This window comes from Mauremys reevesii, linkage group 6 (assembly GCF_016161935.1).
Source record: "Mauremys reevesii isolate NIE-2019 linkage group 6, ASM1616193v1, whole genome shotgun sequence".
In the NCBI taxonomy this organism is placed as follows: Eukaryota; Metazoa; Chordata; order Testudines; family Geoemydidae; genus Mauremys; species Mauremys reevesii.
Genome location: NC_052628.1, coordinates 3,800,798 through 3,822,864, shown reverse-complemented (window position 1 = coordinate 3,822,864; position 22,067 = coordinate 3,800,798). Strand labels below are relative to the sequence as shown.

General features: G+C 49.1%; 1 protein-coding gene across 6 annotated transcripts in view; it reads right to left on the bottom strand.

Moving 5' to 3' along the window:
• CNTFR (ciliary neurotrophic factor receptor) overlaps window positions 1–22,067 on the bottom strand; it is a 414,593-nt gene that overhangs the window by 204,231 nt on the left and 188,295 nt on the right. Inside the window, exon 1 of one of the 6 annotated variants that reach the window (XM_039545265.1) lies at window positions 13,094–13,173. The exons of the other annotated variants lie outside the window; for them this stretch is intronic. The gene's annotated coding sequence lies outside the window, so the exon portion shown is untranslated. Of the gene's footprint in view, window positions 1–13,093; window positions 13,174–22,067 lie in introns of those variants that run through there. 6 annotated transcript variants of the gene reach the window in all.

Below are 22,067 nucleotides of genomic sequence, written 5' to 3'. Positions count from 1 at the left end.
TATCAGTAAAAACAACAAGGAGTCCTTGTGGCGCCTTAGAGACTAACAGATGTATTTGAGCATAAGCTTTCGTGGGCTACAGCCCACTTCATCGGATGCATGCAGTGGAAAATACAGTAGGAAGATATATATACACAGAGAACATGAAAAAATGGGTGTTGCCATACCTTAATTGATTTGTCTCGTTAGAGTTGGTATGGCAACACCCATCTTTTCATGTTCTCTTTGTATATAAATCTTCCTACTGGATTTTCCACTCCATGCATCCGATGAAGTGGGCTGTAGCCCACGAAAGCTTATGCCCAAATAGATTTGTTTGTCTCGAAGGTGCCACAAGTCCTCCTCTACTCCGATATAACGCGACCCGATATAACACAAATTTGGATATAATGTGGTAAAGCAGTGCTCCGGGGAGGGGCGGGGACTGCGCACTCCGGTGGATCAAAGCAAGTTCGATATAACACGGTTTCACCTATAACGCGGTAAGATTTTCTGGCTCCCGAGGACAGCGTTATATCGGGGTAGAGGTGTACTCCTGTTCTATTGGCCTTGGAATCTATGAAAAGACCAATAGGCTGAAATACCCTAAGAAACGAGACTGGCAGCAGAACACAGCAGTAATTTCAAGGGAAAGCCCAATCCCGTGGTATTTCTATCCTTGGTTTTCCAGAACGATTTGGTTTAAATGCGTTTCCGACACACGTCGCGGCCAGTACCCTGAGTTCAAGCAAGTTCCCACTGAAGTTAATGGGAGTTTTGCCCAACTAAGGGCTGAATAACATCAGAGCAAGAAGCTCAGGATTTGGCCCTTAGGATCTGGATGCTGCTCAGAACCACACCTGTGACGATGTTCAGCTCCATCCCATTACTAATGTCCCCCCTTCGCAGTCACCTGCTGCCTGTGGCTAGAGAGTAAAACTCTGAGTGGCCTTCAGAGACTGCTACCACCATCCAATGACAGACCCCTCAGAGCTAGCGGGGGTACCCACTCTGGACATATCCGTTCTAGCCAACCACCGGCCCAATGGCAAGCCTCCGATTCCTGAGCAAGCTCAGAGACAAGCTAGACAAAGGCCAACTAAAAACTCATCTAATTGAAACCAACATTTTAGACCTGGCACAATCTGGATTCAGGCCAGGACATGGAACTGAAATTGCTACAGTGGCACGGATGAATGATCTTCTCCTGTCAATGGGTAGCGGACAGACATCCACGCTCATCCTCCTGGACCGCACTGCAGCATTCAGCACTGTTGACCCATGAGTTTCTGTTGCCTTGCCTGAGAGAGGTGGCAGGGGGTCTGGGGTAACGTGCTAGAATGAATCCTTCCTGGAGGGATGCGACCAATGAGCAGTGAAGGAAACCTCCACCTCCATCACTAGACCGCTCACTTGTGGAGTCCCACAAGAACCAATTCTCTCTCTTGTCCTATTCAACATCTACACGCAGCCCCTAGGTGAACTGGTTGGGGATGGCATGACTCGAAGGTGAGCGATATGTAGATGACATAGAGCTCTACCTATCCGCCACCACATGAGACCACACCACTACCACCACAAGGTGATCCACCTGAGCATGAAACCTTCAGAGCGTACGAAACTCCAGCTAGTACAGAATGCTGCAGCACGTCTCCTCAGCCACACAGGCTACCACAAGGACATCAAACCCGTCTTCCACTCACTGCACCGGCTTCCCATCGGATAGTGAATCAAGTTCAAGGTCTCAGTCCTTATCTTAAAGGCGCCCCACGGCCTGAATCCGAAAAGAGCCAAGAGCTCCAAGATGAAAACCGTGGTCAACAACCGTGCTCCTCTGGTACAATGGAGCTCCTTACAATGAGGGTAAAGCTCATCTGTGTGGGAGACAGCACTTTCTCAGGTGCTGGTCCTGGACTGCGGAATGACCTCCCACCCCAAAACTAAGCACCCTCCCAAACCTCACCACCTTCCACTTCAAGTGCAAGGCACATTTCTTTGACCTGCCTTCTCTAACAAAATACAGAGCAACAGGTATATTTACCTACCAACACAATACACTCCACTGCACATACTTCTCCCCTGGAGGAGAGGAGGAGAGAACAAACAACATGTGACAGAGCAGATGTTAGTTGTGTTGCTTAATGCCCCACTGGAAGGTGCTCAGATACCATGGTGATGGGCGCAGTAGAAGAACCTGAATTGAAAAGAATAGAAGCTACCAGCACCATCCAAATCCTTGACCCCACGAAGAATGCATCCTCTGTCACTTGCCATATGAACCTCCACCAAGCAGTGCTTGAACAATGGCAAGAACAGTATGAGCGGGCAACCTTTCAGGGATCGTCTCAGCTAGGCCTGACTATAAATTGCCTTTGGCTCAGTGAATGTTGCCTTAACTGCGGCTCCATGCAGATGCTGCTGCGTGGGATAACATTTTTATACACACACATTTTGCACATGCAGCTGCCTGGCTCTGCCACAGTCTGGTCCCATCTCCCTTTCAGAATCCTGTAACGGATCACTTCCCTTGGCGTGTACCTGTCCTCTCAGCTGCCACAAAATTAACTGGTCTCTCTGAAAACAAAGGGCACCAGTCCAAACCCAGCCATCTGTTCCAGCACTGATAAAAGCCATCGCAAGGTGCAGCATACTAATAGTGAGGCATATCTGGTCTGGCTTAGAAACCAGCTCTGAGAGAACGCACAGGAGGGTAAGAGGAGCCCTGAATTCTGATGTTCTCTGGTTGCATCCCTGGGAAATATCAGATGGGAAACCATTCATCATGGGCTCCCACTGAACTAGGTACAGGAGTTCAGCTGAGATAGAATAAATGAGCCAAAACCTTCACTCAACATTCAAACTCAGCTGGTTGGGTTGGGTCGGGTTGGGTTAAAAGTGACCCAAGGTGGTTGTGCTGTTCCTTGCTGATTTTTTTCTTTTATTCTACTCTGCTATGCTATCAGCTGTGGCGTCCAAGCTCCCTGCAGCGAGTGAAATTGCTGGGTAACTGAAGCAATTGTATGTTTTCTTCTGTTAAAGAAGTGTCGGGTAAGTTAACTTTCCAGAGTTCTAGATTCAGCATCTTTTTCTGAAGCTCTTTCATCTGTAGCAAGGGCTTGATGTCAGTTACACCCAAGAAAAATCTTGACTAGCTGGGTACAGTCTGAACGTAAGGCAAGCCCTGTCTCATTGCGGGATCGATGTCGGTGCCCTCGGCCTCAGAAATGTCTGTGCGAGAGCTCTGTATTTTTACTGTGCTGGCTGTGAGCCCAATTCTGCCCTCAAACACCCACTGAAATCAAGAGGAGCTGGGCCAGCAAACCTGAAGGCAGACACAGATTCAGAGATTCCAAGGCCAGAAGGAACCATTGTCATTATCTCATCTGACCTCCTGTGTAACACAGACCAGGGAACTTCTCCAAAATAATCTCCATAGCAGAGCTTTTAGAAAAACATCCCATCTTGATGAAGAATCCACCACAGCCCTTGATAAGTTGTCCCAATGGTTAATTACTCTCTCTGTTAAAAATCTGCACCTTATTTCCCATCTGAATTTCTCTAGCTTCAACTAACTGTTCTCTAAATTGAAGATCTGATTATGAAATATTTGTCCCTTGTGTAGCTACTTATAGACTGTAATCAAGTCACCCCTTAACTAAACAGATTGAGCTCCTTGAGTCTATACTACAAGACATGTTTTCTAATCCTCTAATCAATCTTGTGGCTCTTCTCTGAACCCTCTCCAATTTTTCAACATCCTTTTTGAGTTTTGAACACCAGAACTAGGCACAGGATTCCAGCAGTAGTTGTACCAGTGCCAAATACAGATGTAAAATAACCTCTCTGCTCTTACTTGAGATTTCCCTGCCTATGCACCCGAGGATTGCATTAGCTCGTTTGGCGAGAGCGTCACACTGGGAGCTCATATTCCAAGCTCATTATGCATCATGACTCCCAAAATTTTGTCAGGGTCCCTGCTTCCCAGGATAGAGTCCCCCACCCTGTAAGTATGGCCTGCATTCTTTATTCCAAGATGTCATTTACATTTAGCCATTTTGTTTGTTTGCATCCATCTTAGCAAGCAATCCAGATCGCTCCGTAGCAGTGACCTCATAGACTTTAAGGCCAGAAGGGTCCATCGTGATCATCTAGTCTGACCTGCTGCACATCGCAGGCCACAGAACCTCACCCACTTCTGTAACAGACCCCTAACCTCTGGCTGAGTTACTGAAGTCTTCAAATCATGGTTTAAAGACTTCAAGTTACAGAGAATTCATCATTTACACTAGTTCAAACCTGCAAGTGACCTGTACCTCATGCTGCAGAGGAAGGTGAAAATCCTGGAGTCTCTGTCAATCTGACCTGGGGGAAAATTCCCTCCAGACCCCAATTAGACCCTGAGCATGTGGACAAGACCCACCAGACACATACCTGAGACAGAATTCTTTGTAGTAACTCAGAGCCCTCGTCATCTAGTGTCCCGTCTCTGGCTGCTGAGGATTTTTGCTACTGGCAGTAGCCAATGGGTCACATACCATTGTAGGCAGTCCCATCATACCAGCCCCTCCATGAATTTATCACGCTCAGTCTTGAAGCCAGTTAGTTTTTTTTATCCTCACTGCTCCCCTTGGCAGGCTGCTCCAGAACATCACTCCTCTAACGGTTAGAAACTTTTGGCTAATTTCAAGCCTAAACTTGTGATGGCCAGTTTCTATTTGTCTATTCTCGTAGCCACATTGGCGCTTAACTTCAATAACTCTTCTCCCTCCCTGGTATTTATCCCTCTGATGTATTTACAGAGAGCAATCAAATCTCCCCTCAGCCTTCGTTTGGTTAGGCTAAACAAGCCAAGCTCTAGGAGTCTCCTTTCATAAGACAGGTTTTCCATTCCTCAGATCATCCTAGTCGCCCTTCTCTGCACCTGTTCCAGGTTGAATTCATCTTTCTTAAACATGGGAAACTAGAATTGCTGCAGTATTCCAGATTAGATCTCACCAGTGCCATGTATAACGGTACTAAGACTTCCCTGTCTCTACTGAATATATCTTGCCTGATGCATCCTAGGACTCCATTACCCTTTTTCATGGCTGCATCACATTGATGGCTCATAGTCATCCTATGATCAGCCAGTACCTCCAGGTCTTTCTCATCCTCTGTCGCTTCCTACTGATAAACCCTCAGTTTATAGAAAAAAATCGTGTTGTTAGTCCCTAAGTGCATGACCTTGCACTTTGCACTATTAAATTTCATCCCATTTTTGTTACTCTAGTTTATAAGGTCATCCAGATCTTCTTTTATGATATTCTGCTCCATCTCTGCATTGGCCATACCTCCCAACTTTGTGTTATCCGCAAATTTTATTAGCACACTCCCAGTTTATAATAAAAATGTTAAATAAGATTGGCCCCAAAACTGATCCCTAAGGAACTCCACTAGTAACCTCCTTCCAGCCTGACAGTTCCCCTTTCAGTATGACCCATTGTAGTCTCCCCTTCAACCAGCTCCTTATCCACCTTTCAGTTCTCATTTTAATCCCCATCTTCTCCAATTTAACTAATAATTTCCATGTGGAACTGTAACAAACACCTGACTGACATCCAGGTAGATTAGATCTATTGCATTTCAATTGGTCTCAAAAATCCGTTATCTTCTCAAAGCCCGAGACGAGGTTGGTCTGGCACGATCAACCTTTTGTAAAACCATGTTGTATTTTATCCCAATTACTATTCACCTCTATGTCCTTAACTACTTTCTCTTTCAAAATTTGTTCCTCTTCATTATTTCCCACTCCCCCAATCTTTGTGTCATCTGCAAACTTTATCAGTGATGATTTTACGATTTCCTCCAGGTATTTAATAAAAATGTTAAATAGCGTGGGTCCAAGAACAGATCTCTGTTAGTCCCCACTGGAAGCACACTCATTCAGTGATGAGTCCCCATTTACAATTAGATTTTGAAACCTATCAGTCAGACAGCTTTTAATCCACGTCATGTGTGCCATGTTAATTTTATATCTTTCTCGTTTTTAATCAAAATGTCATGCGGTACCAAGTCAAACGCCTTACAGAAGTATAAATATATGATATTACATCAACACTATTACCTTTATCAGCCAAACTTATAATCTCATCAAAAAAGATATCAAGTTAGTTTGACAGGATCTATTTTCCAGAAACCCATGTTGCTTGGTATTAACTATAGTACCTTCCTTTAATTCTTTCTTAATCAAGTCCCATATCATCTGCTCTATTATCTTGCCCAGAGTCAATGTCAAACTGACAGGCCTATAAACACCCAGATCATCCCGTTTATATTTTTAAAATATTGACACGACGTTAGTTTTCTTCCATTCTTCTAGCACTTCCCCGGTGTCCCAAGCATTATTGAAAATCAACATTAATGGTGCAGGGAGCTCCCCGGCCAGCTCCTTTAAATCTCTTGAATGCAAGTTAACTGGACTTGCTGATTTAAAATGGCTAACTTTAGTAGCTGCTGTTTAACATCCTCCTGAGAGACTAGTGGACAGGAAAGGGTGTGATCATATGATATGACTATATCATCTGCTGTTTCCCCAAATACAGAACAGAAATATTTATTGAACACTTCTGCCTGTTCTGCATTATTATCAGGGCCGGCTCCAGGCACCAGCGCAGCAAGCTGGTGGTTGGCGCGTCCATGGAAGGGGACGGCACTTCCGGGTCTTCGGTGGCAATTCGGCGGCAGGTCCCTCAGTCCCTCTCGAAGGGAAGGACCGGCCGCCAAATTGCCACCGAAGAATGAAGCGGCGCGGTAGAGCAGCCGCCGAAGTGCCGCCAATCGCAGCTTTTTTTTTTTTTTTCTCTCATCACTGCTTGGGGCAGCAAAAAAGCTGGAGCCGGCCCTGATTATTATTGATAATTCTGCCATTTCCATCCAGTAATGGAGAAATACCATTGTTGGGATTCATTCTGTGAGAGACCAAATTCTGTTTTTGCTTAAGCTGGCACAGAGCTGCAGTAAATTGACCGAAGCCAAAAGAGTTATTCAAGATTTACACAAAATTTGACCCTAAGAGCATATTTGTCACCACTGACAATGGAATGCCAGAGCTGCTGAAGCCCATGAGGCTGTGTGGAACGCGCATGGCTCGTACAGCTGGGCAAATAATGGATATTTTGGTTCTCTGGTAATTCTGAAAAATTGGAAAACCCCGTTTTGGGTCAAATCGAATTTTTCAAAATGCTTGTTTCAGGTTGTACAAAACATTTCGCTTTGATTTCAAGCATTTTTCAACTTTAACAATATAAATTTGAAGAAAGTTTCTCAATTAAATGTTTTGAACCAAAAAATCGAAACATCTTTATTTTTTTGGAATTTTGTTAGACGGGGTGGGGAGGGACATGGACAATTTGGTGAAACTGACATGAATTCAGGCTGCTCGGGAAGTCCAATATTACCTCGCCCACCTTGTCTCGCTATGAATTCACAAAACATTTCAGTGACGCAAACCTGCATTTTTTGCCAAAAATATTTCAGCTGTAAACTTTGCCCTGCTCTAGTGGCTAGAGGATCGCAGAGGACACAAGCACTTGAAGAGAGCAGAGATGGCTCATGTGATGGAGGCTGATGAGTTTGCTTGCTCAGGGCACCAGATTTTGCTCCTTGCCCTCTTGCTATCCCTTTGTGTTTCCAGACTGGCAGGTTTAAGGGGAGTGACTGGAGCTTTCTGTCAGAGGAAAGGGTGAAGGAATGACTGGAGGACATTGGCTCTGACTGGTCCAGCAGCACAGAGGCTATTAGGAAGTGAAACTGGACCAGGATTCTGAAAAGGTTTCTCAAGGGGGTGGAGTGGGAAGATGATAAAGAGACACAAGGAAAGAAGGAGAGTTTACAGCCAGACACAGGATGATGAAAACGAAGGAGTGAGACTGGAAGACTTATTTACATTGTCGCGTGGCAATGCGGTAACCTCAAGGCAGCAAGCCACGCAAAGTCAGGAAGACACCTGGTGACCACCTTTGTCTCCAAAGGACAAGCATGGGGGCCCCCTCATCCCCATCCCTGTTCTGTTGCAGGGCTCGCCCCAAGATTGCGGCATCACTCGATGAGCCTAGTGCTGGAAGTCAGTTCTGCCCCCTCCCCTGGACTGCATTCAGTGTCATGCATCATGACCCAATGAAACTTTGGGCTGCTGGTGGGAGAACCTCACAAGGTTCTAAAGATGAGGAGCATGGTATAAAAACGAGAGAGAGAATAAACGGATGTGTGGATAGATGGTGTAGCCTCTAAGTATAGGTATCCTATGTAAGGCAGAAATCAATTATCCGTAAGTTAGCGCAGTAATGCAAGAAGCCTACAGGCCTCGAAGCCTGTAAGGCAACAGCTTACACTGAAGCATGGGGCCCAAAAGCCTTCACATACATCTTAGCACGAGTAGCTGAGTGATCATAAAATACCGTAGGACAGGCCGGTGTCATAAACCAGTAGGACTAAACTGCTGATAGATAACTGCAAAATACCAGTTAGTGCTAGCTTTGGAAATTTTAGGAGAGGAACATCCACAGACGTTCAACTACAAAAGCGCTATGGTAACCAACTGATGTGTATGATCATGAGTTTGAGGTAAATAACATAACAGCCCAGGAGAGGAGAGCCCCCCCTCCCCCGATGTTATCAGGGTGAGGAAGATTAGATATGAACTAATGACGCTGAACAGCCTTATGAATATTCGTGTCAGCCACAGACCCCTATAATAGAGCTCTCCACAGCGTAAGCCATTGGGATCTTCTTGGCATGCAGATAGAACCACTCCTGGATCACCTGTCTCACCACCGTGAAGGTCTCTGAGGGGCATGGTGTGAGTATATGGATGCTCTGATGCTGGTTGCTTTAAGCATTCTGTATTATCTCTAGCTACTTTGCTGGGCTGGATGTTTGTGCTTTTGCTAACTGCTAATAAAAATATTACAAGGACACAATATCTTTCCTGCGAGTGATACGCTCTCATGCACTCTGGAGTCCTTGTAATAAATCTAATCCTTCTGGATCTGGTCACAAGGCAGGCCCCTGCCAAACTACAGTGTTAATGAGCATTTCTAACTGATCACTAGAACTAATGCACAATCAATAGATCAGGTAACAATGGCTCGAGGGCTAAGATGGAAACACCCTCAATTTCAGCCAGAGAGGAGCAGCGAACAGTTCAGATGTTTATCAAAACTTCTTGCATCTGCAAACTGAAGCTGGCAATCCCTCAAGAACAGCCCTTCTCATGTGGCTCCCGGTACATTCTGCATCCATTCAGGCTGGAATTATTACAGGAGCAGCGCTTTCTCACTTTATTTTGGCACGGCCATTTCTAGTCTCCAGACACGAACATGAAACTTATTGGGAGTGTAGTGTAAAAAACCAAAACAACGCAAACTGTTTAGGAACTCAGAAAAGGGGTGGATTGGGGTTCGGTTTGAGAGTTCTGGGCAAAGGTTCAGGCCAGTGATTGTTTTTTATTGGACTCGTGTTGCCAAATTCTGCCCTGCCCTGGCCCAATTTTGCAGATGACCCCAGAATTCTGCCTTAGTGAAGTTTGCGTCCAGACCACTTTACAAACTCTCCAATGCCCCTTAACAACACAAGCAGAGAGAGCCAGCGCGGCCCCAAAGTCTCTCACAGTCACACGCTGTCCTAACCAAAACAAACAGGAAAGGAAAAGTCTGGTTCTGTAGAAAAAGAAAGAAGCATGTGGTAGAGACTAACTAATGTTTTTTTTTGCAGCATGAGTGTTTGTGTGGTGAATACCCATCCAAAGAAAGGGTATATTCATTCAAAAAAAGCTCATGCAAAAAACATCTGTTAGTCTATAAGGTGCCACAGGAAAGGAAAAGAAGCCTCAGATTGAAGCACTAACATTTCGTTTCCAAAATCCTCCCCTGGCTCTGGCACGGTCCTGCTTGGAAACATCCCGGCCGCACACAGCATCCAACTCGCTCCTGCATTTGCTTTTTCCATCAAGGAATATCAGGTTGTCTTGAGGTCTGCGTAGCTGATGTGCAGCTGGGGTCCGTGCTCCGCGGAGACGTGCAGGGCAGACTCTGGGGCCTTGTCAATGTCGGGGTGAGCGGCGCTGGCTCAAATAGGGTGGCACTGGTGTCAGTTGTGTCCTTGGTCTCTACACTGGGGCAGCTACCCTGGCAGCTGCCATCCCGGCGTAGAGAAGGCTTCGAAGATGGTAGAACTGGTATTGGTAGAACAGACCGGAGCTTGTTTTCTCAGCACCCTTCATACACCACGTAGCCCAGAGTGGTGATGTAGGGGCTGCTAGTGCTGGGAAATGCACTCACACAGCAACGGCTCCCACACAGCCCGGGGCATCCCAGCCTGTGTATTGTTGGGTGGGACACTAGGGTTAATCCCTAAAAAGGCCAGGGGATCTTGAACTGTCTCCTGGAGGGCACCCAGAGACGTTGGTTTGACACCTGCGCTGCAGCCCAGCAGCGTACACAGCGCAGCACGCCCCTCACCCTAGTATTGTGCCTGCAGCATCAGTAGCGGGTAGGAGCCTGTGGCAGTGGGAGGGGGCTTGAAATCACAATCTGCTTGCCCCCAGACAGACACAGATGCTACCAACCAAGCCATTCCTCCGCCCTGCAGCGTGGAAGAGGATTTGTTTGGCGGAGCTGGATGCAAGCTGTCCAATCGCTGCGTTGGCCCCGGGGTTTGCAGTTCACGTACTGCAGAGTGTACAGGCATCACTCCCTTCACACCCATCCTCCAAGGGTACCCAGGTCCCAGAGGAGGCAAGGAGATGGGTTCCTGGCTCTGCTTCCCCTCCACCACACGCCAGCTGTGCTCACTGGGAAGCGCTTCGAGAGGGATCCTGTCTCCCTGGGGTCGAATCTCTCACAGAGCTCATGCTGGAGCAGTGCAGCCCCCTCACCCCACGCTGGGCTGAGTCTTGGAGGCGCAATCCAGGCCTAAAATCGACTAGCACAGCAACCAACCAGCCCTAATGAACGGGAGCCTAGAAGCCCAAGATACCCGCTTCTTCCACCCAGGTAGTTCTGCACACTGAAGTGGCTAGAAAGTCTGTGTTCCGGAGACACGTGTAAGACCTCGTGCCAGAGAATAGGGGAGGCTGGAAGCCAGATTATCAATTCCGGGTGCAATTAAAACACAAGCAGACGGTATTTTTAAAAGCATCTGATAGGGGAGAAGCTGCTGAAATCCTTAGTGATATTGCTTTCAAAGAACCATTCCTAGCAGGACACTGGCCTGAGAAGGGCCACACTGGGTCAGACCAATGGTCCATCTAGCCCAGTGTCCTGTCCGCCGACAGTGGCAGGTGCCAGATGCTTCAGAGGGAACGAACAGGACAGGACAGGTAATTATCCAGTGAGCCATTCCCTGCCGTCCAGTCCCAGCTTCTGGCAATCAGAGGCTAGGGACACCCTGAGCATGGGGTTGCATCCCTGACCATGCTGGCGAATAGCCACTGATGGGCCTATCCTCCAGGAACTGATCTAGTTCTTTTTAGAGCCCAGTTAGACTTTTGGACTGGCAAAGAGTCCCACAGATTGACTGGACGTTGTGTGAAGAAATACAGGCAGCCCTTAACTTTACGACGTTCGACTTACTACTTACAACGCTTCTGAATTGACATCCTGATTCGACTTACGACAATTGGTTTTGACTTTACGACACTCGGTCCCGCAATTGAATAGTCCCTAGTTCTTGTTATGGGAAGGGGTAAATAACACTTCCTTATTGACTTTCTCCGCACCAGCCATGCTTTTACAGACCCCTATCATATCCCCCCTTAGTTATTTCTTTTCCAAACAGAGCAGACCCAGTCTTTGTAATCTCTCCTCGTCTGGAAGCTGTTCCATGCCCCAATCACTTTTGTTGCCCCTCTCTGCACCTTTTCCTATTCCAACATATAGTGGCCGTCACTATCGCTTAATCTACACAAATCCAGGCAAGCAAACAGGGTACCAGCCAGACTCCCTATCCCAGGCAGGTTTGCCAGGAGGCCAGATTGCCCCTCTGGGTGCAGAGGGGAATTTAAGTCCCTCCATGTCTCCTGGAGATGCCGTCTGACGCCTACACTCCATTGCGGGAACATCCCCAGGCCTGACATCCTGCCTGCTTTCCCACCCAGGCAAAACTCCCTCTGACGTCTCCGGTTTACACCGTCTCGGCCTCACTTCACTTACAGTCCTCCCACTGCAGCCACTCGGAGCTTAGCCTGAGCAAGGACTGAGTAAATCCTGAGTAATGACTTTGGGATCAGCCCCTGTGTGACGGGGAGTGTCCATCTGTAGAGACGACCCGGTTCTAGGATGAGTGGAGCTGCTGCCATCTAGGCCCACCTGGGAGCCAGGACTCTTGGGCTCAGTTTCCAGCACTGGGTGCCCTTGGGCATGTCTCTGCATCCCTTGAAGTGGCAGTTTCCTCATCTGGGATGCAGGTAAGTGGCCAGGTGTCCGGTTTTCCTCCAGTCAGTAATACTGACCAGGCACTGCGGGCGGGGGAGGACGGGAGGTGTCGGGTCACCACCCGCGCCAGCCCCTACTCAGCCAGGGCCACCTCCCACCTGCATCGGGCGGCTGCAGCTCCCAGCCCCGGCTCCGCAGGCGAGTCCCTCCTGAGCGGGGTGGGGGCGGGGGAGTGACAGGGTGAGGTGGGAAAAGGAGTGAATGGTGGGTGGGGCCTTGGGGGCGGAGGGGGGGCGGGGGAGGTTCCAGCATTCCCGCTGGAGCGTCTGGTTTTGAAATGTTACGAAGTTGACAGCCCTAGCGTGGGTGTGAGACCCACCTCAGGGAGCGGTGTGACTGTGGCCGGATTCATTCAAGTGCTACGGGCCCATCAGAGGAAAGGCCTTACCCGGCCGCATGCGTCACTGCCACCCAGCCCCCTGCACCCGAGCACAGCCCTCGCCTATCATTTACCGCTATCAGGGGAGCACCAAACCAGGCCAGGTGCCTCCCAGTGGCAGACAAGGCCTCTGTTTAAATAGCTATTTACATGCCTGGTAACAAATTAACACCCTCCCCAACATATACAACCCCATCCGACCCCACCCACCCCTGCCCTGGGACCCACTCAAACCCCTGCCAGGGCACAGCACCCCCTCACCTACCCCACCCCCATCTTCCCTTGCTATGCAGCCCCGGTCCGCTCCCCAACCTCACTCTTCGTCCTCACTCCACCGGGCTCCTAGAACCTCGAATGCTGTTTCCATCCCCCTCCTGTGTGAGCAAACAGCTGGTAAAGTCACCTGGGCCATGCCCCCACCTACCCATCGTTAGGCTCCCTTGATCCTCGTTCTGTTTAATTGCCCCCTGTTTCTACCCTCAAGGAAGTGAAGAGGGCAGGTGGGGTCTCAGGAATCTGCCTGATCCCACTCTCCTCTCTAGTCCCTGACACCTCATGCCCACACATCCCCACTCTCACTGTCTTGGGGTTAAACGAGGCTGGAGGTTCTTTCCTTGGCCGGGGGTTTCAATCTAAGATATTGGGAAGGAGGGGAACGCAGAAGAGATAATAGAGGGCAAATTGTTCCTACTTGCTGCTGGCTCAGCGTTTTCTTCCGCAAGCCGCATCTGACTCCAAACATCTGCACCGCACTTGGGCTGGCAGTTTACAAACAACGCCGCTCGCATGGCAGAGTTTCCTGGACTGTGTTCACTGCACCGTCTCAACGCCAGCCCTCCTGCGAGACGGGCGGGCGAGCAAGGTCCGTGCCAAACGCCCCTGGGGGCTCCGTGCGTCTCCCGCTGGATGCCACCAAAACCCCCATCCCAACTGGCAGCCTCTGCAGCGAATAGGTCAGTGGCGGCCTGAGAGAGCCAACTCCCTTCTCGTGCTGAGGACGGGGCTCCGTGGGGTTGTGGGAGACACCCTGATGGGGCAGGTTAATTGGCCCCTGTTCTGCAGGAGGTGTCGGTCTCCAAGGTCGCTAAGTGGGTGTAAAGCAGGGGAGTCCGAGCTGCCCAGCTGCTGCAGCAGAGACGGGACAGTAGCAGCTCACACTCCTCCTGGCTCAGATCATAGCTGCAGGGGACGCACTGTGGGAGGCAGCATCCCTACAGTGTCAGGGCTGATCCCACTGCTTACGGAGTCCCGGCTTCCTCTTGCTTGGCCCAAAGACTCTGCCCATCGGCTCCTCTCTGGCCCCACAGGAGTGGGGCTCAGCCCACCGAGCCCCCTTTGTTGATGACAAAAGGCTTACACTAACTCCTGTGCCCTGCCTCATGGGCACAGCAGTACTGGGCAGCACGCTCTGCCACTCAGCAGGGGCGGAGATCCGGAGCTGTCCCCTGGCTGGGAGACCCAGGCTCTCTATCTGGCACATTTCTGCCCATGCTAAATTTGCTTTTAAAAAATAATCATTGAAAACCCCTTAAAAATCCAGTGATTTACATCTGAGGGCCTCACAATCATTAACACATTGCTCCTCTCAGTACCCCTGTGAGGTAGGGCAGGGCTGTTATCTCCTTTGTACAGATGGGGAAACTGAGGCACCAAGCGAATAAGTGACTTGGCCAAGGTCGCACAAGATGTAAGTGGCAGAGCAGGAAACTGAAACTAGGGCTCCCACACCTTAGGTTAGCAGCCTAATTACTGAGCCATCCTTGCTGTCAATAGGTGAAGCCTACATTAAAGATAGCAGCAGCAGCGAACGGGTTTCACCAACAGACCCACTAGCTGCTGCATGGCGTGGAGAGGAGGGAACAGAGCCAGCCAGCAGAGCGTGGGAGGTAGCTGTCCTGACCTTTGTTCTCCTTTGGGTTTCCCAAAGAATCAGCCGCCCCGTGGGGCCAGGCCTCTTAATCCACCAGGATGGCGTGGCTAGGAGGCCAGCTCTGGAGGGGAGTTGGGTCTCTGCCCCCTCTGGGTGCCAGAACAAAGTCACTCTTTGAAAACTTTCCTGGGGACATGAGGGAGGAAGTTAATCCTCCCTCTGCTCCCCTCTCCTCTCCCATGCATCAGTCTTTCCCTCGACACCCCCTCAGCTTACAGTAGGACCTCCATAACTCAGCTCCAAGCCCCAGCGCCCCCACCCCTCCGCCTCTGGACATCCTCCCTGCTCAGCTAATAACTCTGGATTTGTTACAGCAATGACTGCTGCATACAGCAGACTGGGGCTGCCTACTGCTGCTGAACCCGGCCTGCCCTCTGTCCCTGACCAGCGCAGTGCGTCAGCTCCACGGTCATAAAAAGTGCTCCATGCGCTTCCCCCCACCTCCAGGGTATGCGGTGTTTCTTCGGGGTCTTCAGAGGTTACAGGCACAGGGCAAAGGGAGGTGGCTTCCTTCGGAGTCCGGCTGAAGCAGGCGCAGCAGCAGATCAGAGCTTTGCTTTGAGAAAGCCCAGGGAACAGCTGGTGAGCACATCAGAGATGCACTTGGCCCAGGCAGAGCTGACACATACAGAGCTGGTTTGAGCTCACCTGGAAGAGATCTGGCTTTGCTTTGAATCCGTGCATCTTCCGTGACCCCTGGATTCTGAAGTCACTCCACAGCGAGGCATCCAACGTTGGCTGTGAACATGCTTTGGGATTTGGAGCGAGGGTTTGGTTTTTTTAAACCCACTTTCACTTTTACAGGCAGCAGCCTGAAAGGAGCCAGGACCCACGTACAAGGCTCTGCACCCTTTCCCTAACCCTAGCCCCCCACCTCTGAATCCCGACATAGCCATTAAGCTGGTATTTGTTTAGTGCAAACCGAGGAGGAGGAGAGAAAAACGAGGAAAATGGAGTGGGCTGGGAGCAGCTGGGCTGAAATCAAAGGCAAAAAGTCTCTCGCCCCAAAATACAGGAAAATTTAATTATCGAGGACAAAACACCATCTGTTTGTGTGGACTGTGACCTCGCGCTGGCCCCAGCTTTAACAGCTCTTAAATTAGCATGTTTGTTAGGGGGTATTAGTGCTCCACATCAGGGAAGGAGTTGCAGGGAAGAGTGGGATGGTTACATAAAATTTGCGTCTGAGAGGGGCGCCATAGCTCTTATGTACCTAACATGAGAGCAGGGCTCCAGATTCCTCTATCCTAGGATTGCTAACAGGGAGTCCTTTAAAGGCCAGGGATAATAATAATAATAATAATGCCAAACAATAACAAAACATGGCTCAGTCGAAAACAGAAAGGTGGGATAGCAACAGAAAGCCCTGAAATGCTGTTCTGTCTCCTTACAGCGCCTATTTCTCGGAGCCACTCGGCACTGGTTTTCTCAGAAGCATAAGCTTTATTCTTCAGCCAGTCGGGAGGAAAGTTAGACAAAAAAGGCACAGCACAGGAATGAGGGCAGCTTTGGCTGCTGACCCTGCGTGGTGCTAAGCCCTTTCATTTCCCATTGGCCCCCAACCAGTCCTGAGACTAGAGACGCTGGAAACTTTCTCACATTTCAATTAAAATGTTCACTAATGGGGAAAAACGTGGACGGAATTTCATGCAGTGTTTTTCAACCCACCGCCGCTGAGAGCGCTCTGCACCCTGGCAAAGCAGGCCTCCGGGGTCACCCCTTGAACCTGTCCAATGCCAGGCATCAGGCACCACAAACACAGGGCAGCCGTCGACAATTCCAGCCTACGCGAGCGCTGGTTTTGCACATCTCAGCCAGCTGGGTTCCAATCCGCTTTAGGGATCAAGGTAATAGCCTGGCAGAACTTAGCCCGATGGTAATGTGATTTTGCTTGGATCGCAAACCCAGCTTTGCTCAGGGGACATTCCCGGGCTGAACTAGCAGGGTGGGGTTGCAGAACTGAGGTGCACCAGCAGAGCTGGGTGTGGGGGAATCCAAGATGGGAACACCAGGGCGAGGCTGCAGGTCTGGAAGAGCTGGGGTTGGTGGGGCAGGACAGGCATGGCAGGAGGTATTGGGCAGGGGGGGTTCAAGACTGGAACAGGGCCAGGAGTGATGTATGCTGGAAGGAAGATCTGCTCTGGACTGGAATTGTAGGGAGTGCTGCAGCTCAGAGACTGGCTTCTGCTCCCACTGTAACCAACGGTACAACTCCCATTCATAGAATCATCGAATCATAGAATCTCAGGGTTGGAAGGGATCTCAGGAGGTCATCTAGTCCCACCCCCTGCTCAAAGCAGGACCAATCCCCAACTAAATCATCCCAGCCAGGGCTTTGTCAAGCCTGATCTTAAAAACCTTTATGGATGGAGATTCCACCACCTCCTCAGGTAACCCATTCCAGTGCTTCACCACCCTCCTAGTGAAATAGTGTTTCCTAATATCCAACCTAGGCCTCCCCCACGGCAACTTGAGACCATTGCTCCTTGTTCTGTCATCTGCCACCACTGAGAACAGTCTAGAACCATCCTCTTTGGAACCCCCTTTCAGGTAGTTGAAAGCAGCTACCAAATCCCCTCTCACTCTTCTCTTCTGCAAACTAAACAATCCCAGTTCCCTCAGCCTCGCCTCATAAGTCATGTGCTCCAGCCCCCTCATCATTTTTGTTGCCCTCTGCTGGACTCTTTCCAATTTTTCCACATCCTTCTTGTAGTGTGGGGCCTAAAACTGGACACAGTGCTCCAGGTGAGGTCTCACCAATGTCGAATAGAGGGGAATGATCACATCCCTTGATCTACTGACAATGCCCCTACTTATACAGCCCAAAATGCCGTTAGCCTTCTTGGCAACAAGGGCACCCTGCCGACTCATATCCAGCTTCTCGTCCACTGTAACCCCTAGGTCCTTTTCTGCAGAACTGCTGCCCAGCCATTCGGTCCCTAGTCTGTAGCAGTGCCTGGGATTATTCCATCCTAAATGCAGGACTCTGAACTCGTCTTTGTTGAACCTCATCAGATTTCTTTTTGCCCAATCCTCTAATTTGTCTAGGTCCCTCTGTATCCTATCCCGACCCTCCAGTGTATCTGCCACTCCTTCCAGTTTAGTGTCATCTGCAAACTTGCTGAGGGTGCAGTCCACGCCATCCTCCAGATCAGTGGTCCCCAACCTTTGCTGTGTGGCAGGTGCCGGATGGCTAGACACCGAGGACTGTGGCTGCTGGACAAGCAGCCGCTGAAATGCCGCTGAGAAGCGGCAACGCAAAGAAGCGTCGCCGCCGAAATGCCGCCAAGAAGCAGCGTCATCAAGGAGCATCACCGCCGAAATGCCGCCGAAAATTAGTGGCATTTCTGCGGCGACGCCTCTTGATGCCGCTTCTTCTCGGCTGCATTTCAGCAGCTGCTTGTCCGGCATCCAGTAGGCGGGTGCACATAGATGCCCCGGCGGGCGCCATGGTGCCTGTGGGCACCACGTTGGGGACCACAACTCAAGATCATTAATGAAGATATTGAACAAAACCAGCCCCAGGACCGACCCTTGGGGCACTCCGTTTGATACCGGCTGCCATGGAGCCATTGATCACTACCTGTTGAGACCAATGATCTAGCCAGCTTTCTATCCACCTTATAGTCCTTCATCCAGCCCATACTTCTTTAACTTGCTGGCAAGAATACCGTGGAAGACCGTATCAAAAGATTTACTAAAGTCAAGGAATAACATGTCTGCTGCTTTCCTCTCATCCACAGAGCCAGTTATCTCGTCATAGAAGGCAATTAGGTTAGTCAGGCATGACTTGCCCTTGGTGAATCCATGCTGACTGTTTCTGATCACTTTCCTCTCCTCTAAGTGCTTCAGAATTGGTTCCTTGAGGACCTGCTCCATGATTTTTCCAGGGACTGAGGTGAGGCTGACTGGCCTGTAGTTCCCCAGATCCTCCTTCTTCCCTTTTTTAAAGATGGGCACTACAGTAGCCTTTTTACAGTCATCTGGGACCTCCTCGGATTGCCATGAGTTTTGAAAGATAATGGCCAATGGCTCTATAATTACATATGCCAACTCCTTTAGCACCCTCGGATGCAGTACATTCTGCCCCATGGATTTGTGCTTGTCCAGCTTTTCTAAGTAGTCCTGAACCACTTATTTCTCCACAGAGAGCTGGTCACCTCCTCCCCATGCTGTGCTGCCCAGTGAAGCAGTCTGGGAGCTGACATTGTTCGTGAAGATGGAGGCAAAAAAAGCATTAAGTATATTAGCTTCTTTCACATCATCTGTCACTAGGTTGCCTCCCTCATTCAGTAAGGGGCCCACACTTTCCTTGACTTTCTTCTTGTTGCTAACAAACTTGAAGAAACCCTTCTTGTTACTCTTAACATCTCTGGCTAGCTGCAACTCCAAGTGTGATTTGGCCTTCCTGATTTCACTCCTGCATGCCTGAGCAATATTTTTATACTCCTCCCTGGTCATTTGTCCAATCTTCCACTTCTTGTAAACTTCTTTTTTGTGTTTAAGATCAGCAAGGATTTCACTGTTAAGCCAAGCTGGTCGCCTGCCATATTTACTATTCTTTCTACCCATCGGGATGGTTTGTTCCTGCAGCCTCAATAAGGATTCTTTAAAATACAGCCAGCTCTCCTGGACTCCTTTCCCCCCCCATATTAGTTTCCCAAGGGATCTTGACCAACAGTTCCCTGAGGGAGTCAAAGTCTGCTTTTCTGAAGTCCAGGGTCTACATTCTGCTGCTCTCCTTTCTTCCTTATGTCAGGATCCTGAACTCGACCATCTCATGGTCACTGCCTTCCAGGTTCCCATCCACTTTTGCTTCCCCTACTAATTCTTCCCTGTTTGTGAGCAGCAGGTCAAGAAGAGCTCTGCCCCTAGTTGGTTCCTCCAGCACTTGCTCCAGGAAATTGTCCCCTACACTTTCCAAAAACTTCCTGGATTGTCTGTGCACCGCTATATTACTCTCCCAGCAGATATCGGGGTGACTGAAGTCCCCCATCAGAATCAGGGCCTGTAATCTACTAACTTTTGCTAGTTGCCGGAAGAAAACCTCTTCCGCCTCACCCCCTGGTCTGGTGGTCTATAGCAGACTCCCACCATGACATCACCCTTGTTGCTCACACTTCTAAACTTAATCCAGAGACACTCAGGTTTTTGTGCAGTTTCATACTGGAGCTCTGAGCAGTCATATTGCTCTCTTACATACAATGCAACTCCCCTACCTTTTCTGCCCTGCCTGTCCTTCCTGAACAGTTTATAGCCATCCATGACAGTGCTCCAGTCATGTGAGTTATCCCACCAAGTCTCTGTTATTCCAATCACATCATAGTTCCTTGACTGTGCCAGGACTTCCAGTTCTCCCTGCTTGTTTCCCAGGCTTCTTGCATTTGTGTCTAGGCCCTTAAGATAACTCACTGATCGTCCTGCTTTCTCAGTATGAGGCAGGAGTCCTCCCCTCTTGTGCTCTCCTGCTGGTGCTTCCTCCTGGCATCCCACTTCCCCACTTACCTCAGGGCTTTAGTCTCCCTCCCCTGGTGAACCTAGTTTAAAGCCCTCCTCACTAGGTTAACTCCAACAGGGGCACGTGGCAGCCCCAGGATGAAGGAACACTAGCACAGCTGGAGCGGGGAGGAGAGAAGCCAATGAACTTTGCTGCAAGCTTTCCAACCTGCTCTGACAGCTCATTAAATTTCAGCCAAGCCACCAGGACTCGTTATTTACACTCTGGTGGTCCCCAAAGGAAACGCTCAAGGTCAGGATGCTGCACAGACACTTAGGAAAAGACCATCCCTCCCTCGAAATGCTTCTAGTGAGGAATGACAGCACCCAGAGATGGAGGAGACACCTCCGGCCACCTGGTGCATCTTCATGCCAGCCCAGGCCTGTCCTGTACCAGAGCGCTGCGCTCAGCTGACAGTTCCTCGAATCCTGTCTTGCTCAGGCCAAGTGCCTGGTCCAAGGCCAGTGGAAGTCAATGGAAAGACTCCCGTTGACTTCCAGGGGCTCTGGAAGAAGCTGAGTCCAGTGGGGCTCTGTCATGATAAACGATTGTTCGGTTTGGGCATTAAACCTCCAAGCAATCTAATGTCCAAAGGGTGCTAGGAACATGCCTCAGCTGCCCATCTGGGATAAACCTCCTATCGGCTGTCGTGGAAACCACTGTCCTAAGATTCAACAAACCTTGGAGCTGAAGTTCCTTTAAAAAATGTATCCCCATTATAGAGGAGAAGGCTCTGTTGCTTTAGAGTTAATTTATCACCATTATCACATGAATCCTTGCTCACCGGATGGTGACCAGGCCTCATCATCAGCTCCATCTCTTTCAGAGGTTACAGCCAAAGAGGGAAGATTACAGAGGTACAAGAAGCAGACTTGGAAAAAGGGTGAAATGCCTGCAAATTGCGTGGCAACTATTTAAAATAGAGGCTCAAACTAAATGCATGCCCCAAATAGAAACAAAACAGTAAGAGGATCAAACAATGCGCCACCATGGCAAACAGCAGAGTCAAAATGTGTCTAGAAGCAAAAAGGCATCCTTTAAAAATTAGAAGTCAAATCCTAGTGAGGAAAATAGAAAGAAGAATAAACTCTGCCAAGCCAAGTATAGAAGTACCATAAGGCAAGCCAAGAAAGAATTGGAAGAGCAATTAGCTAAAGATACATACACATCAGCAATGTTTTAAAAAGTACATCAGAAGCAGAAGCAGTGGGGTCACTGAACAATCGAGGTGCTAAAGAGGCACTCATGGAAAGCAAGGCTGTTGCAGAGAAACTAAATGAATTCTTTGCATCAGTCTTCACTGCAGAGGGTGTGAGGGAGAGTCCCACACCTGAGCCATTCTTTGTAGGTGATAGGTCTGAGGAGCTGTCCCAGATTGAGGTGGCATTAGAGGAGGTTTGGAACAAACTGATAAATTAAACAGTAATAAATCACCAGGACCAGATGACATTCACCCAAGAGTTCTGAAGGAACTCAATTATGAAATTGCAGAACTAACAACTGTGGTATGTAACCTATCACTTAAATCAGCCTCTGTACCAGATGACTGGCAAATAACTAACACAATGCAACTTTTAAAAAAGGGCTCCAGAGGCAAATCTGGCAATTTCAGGCTGGTAAGCCTAACTTCAGTACCGGACAAACTGGTTGAAACTATAGCAAAGAACAGAATTATCAGACACAGAGATCAACATGATTTGTTGGGGAAGAGTCAACACTGCTTTAAAAATGAAATCATGCCTCACCAATTTACTAGAATTTTCTTTGAGGGGGTCAAAAAGAGTGATCCAGCAAATATAGTGTACTTAGATT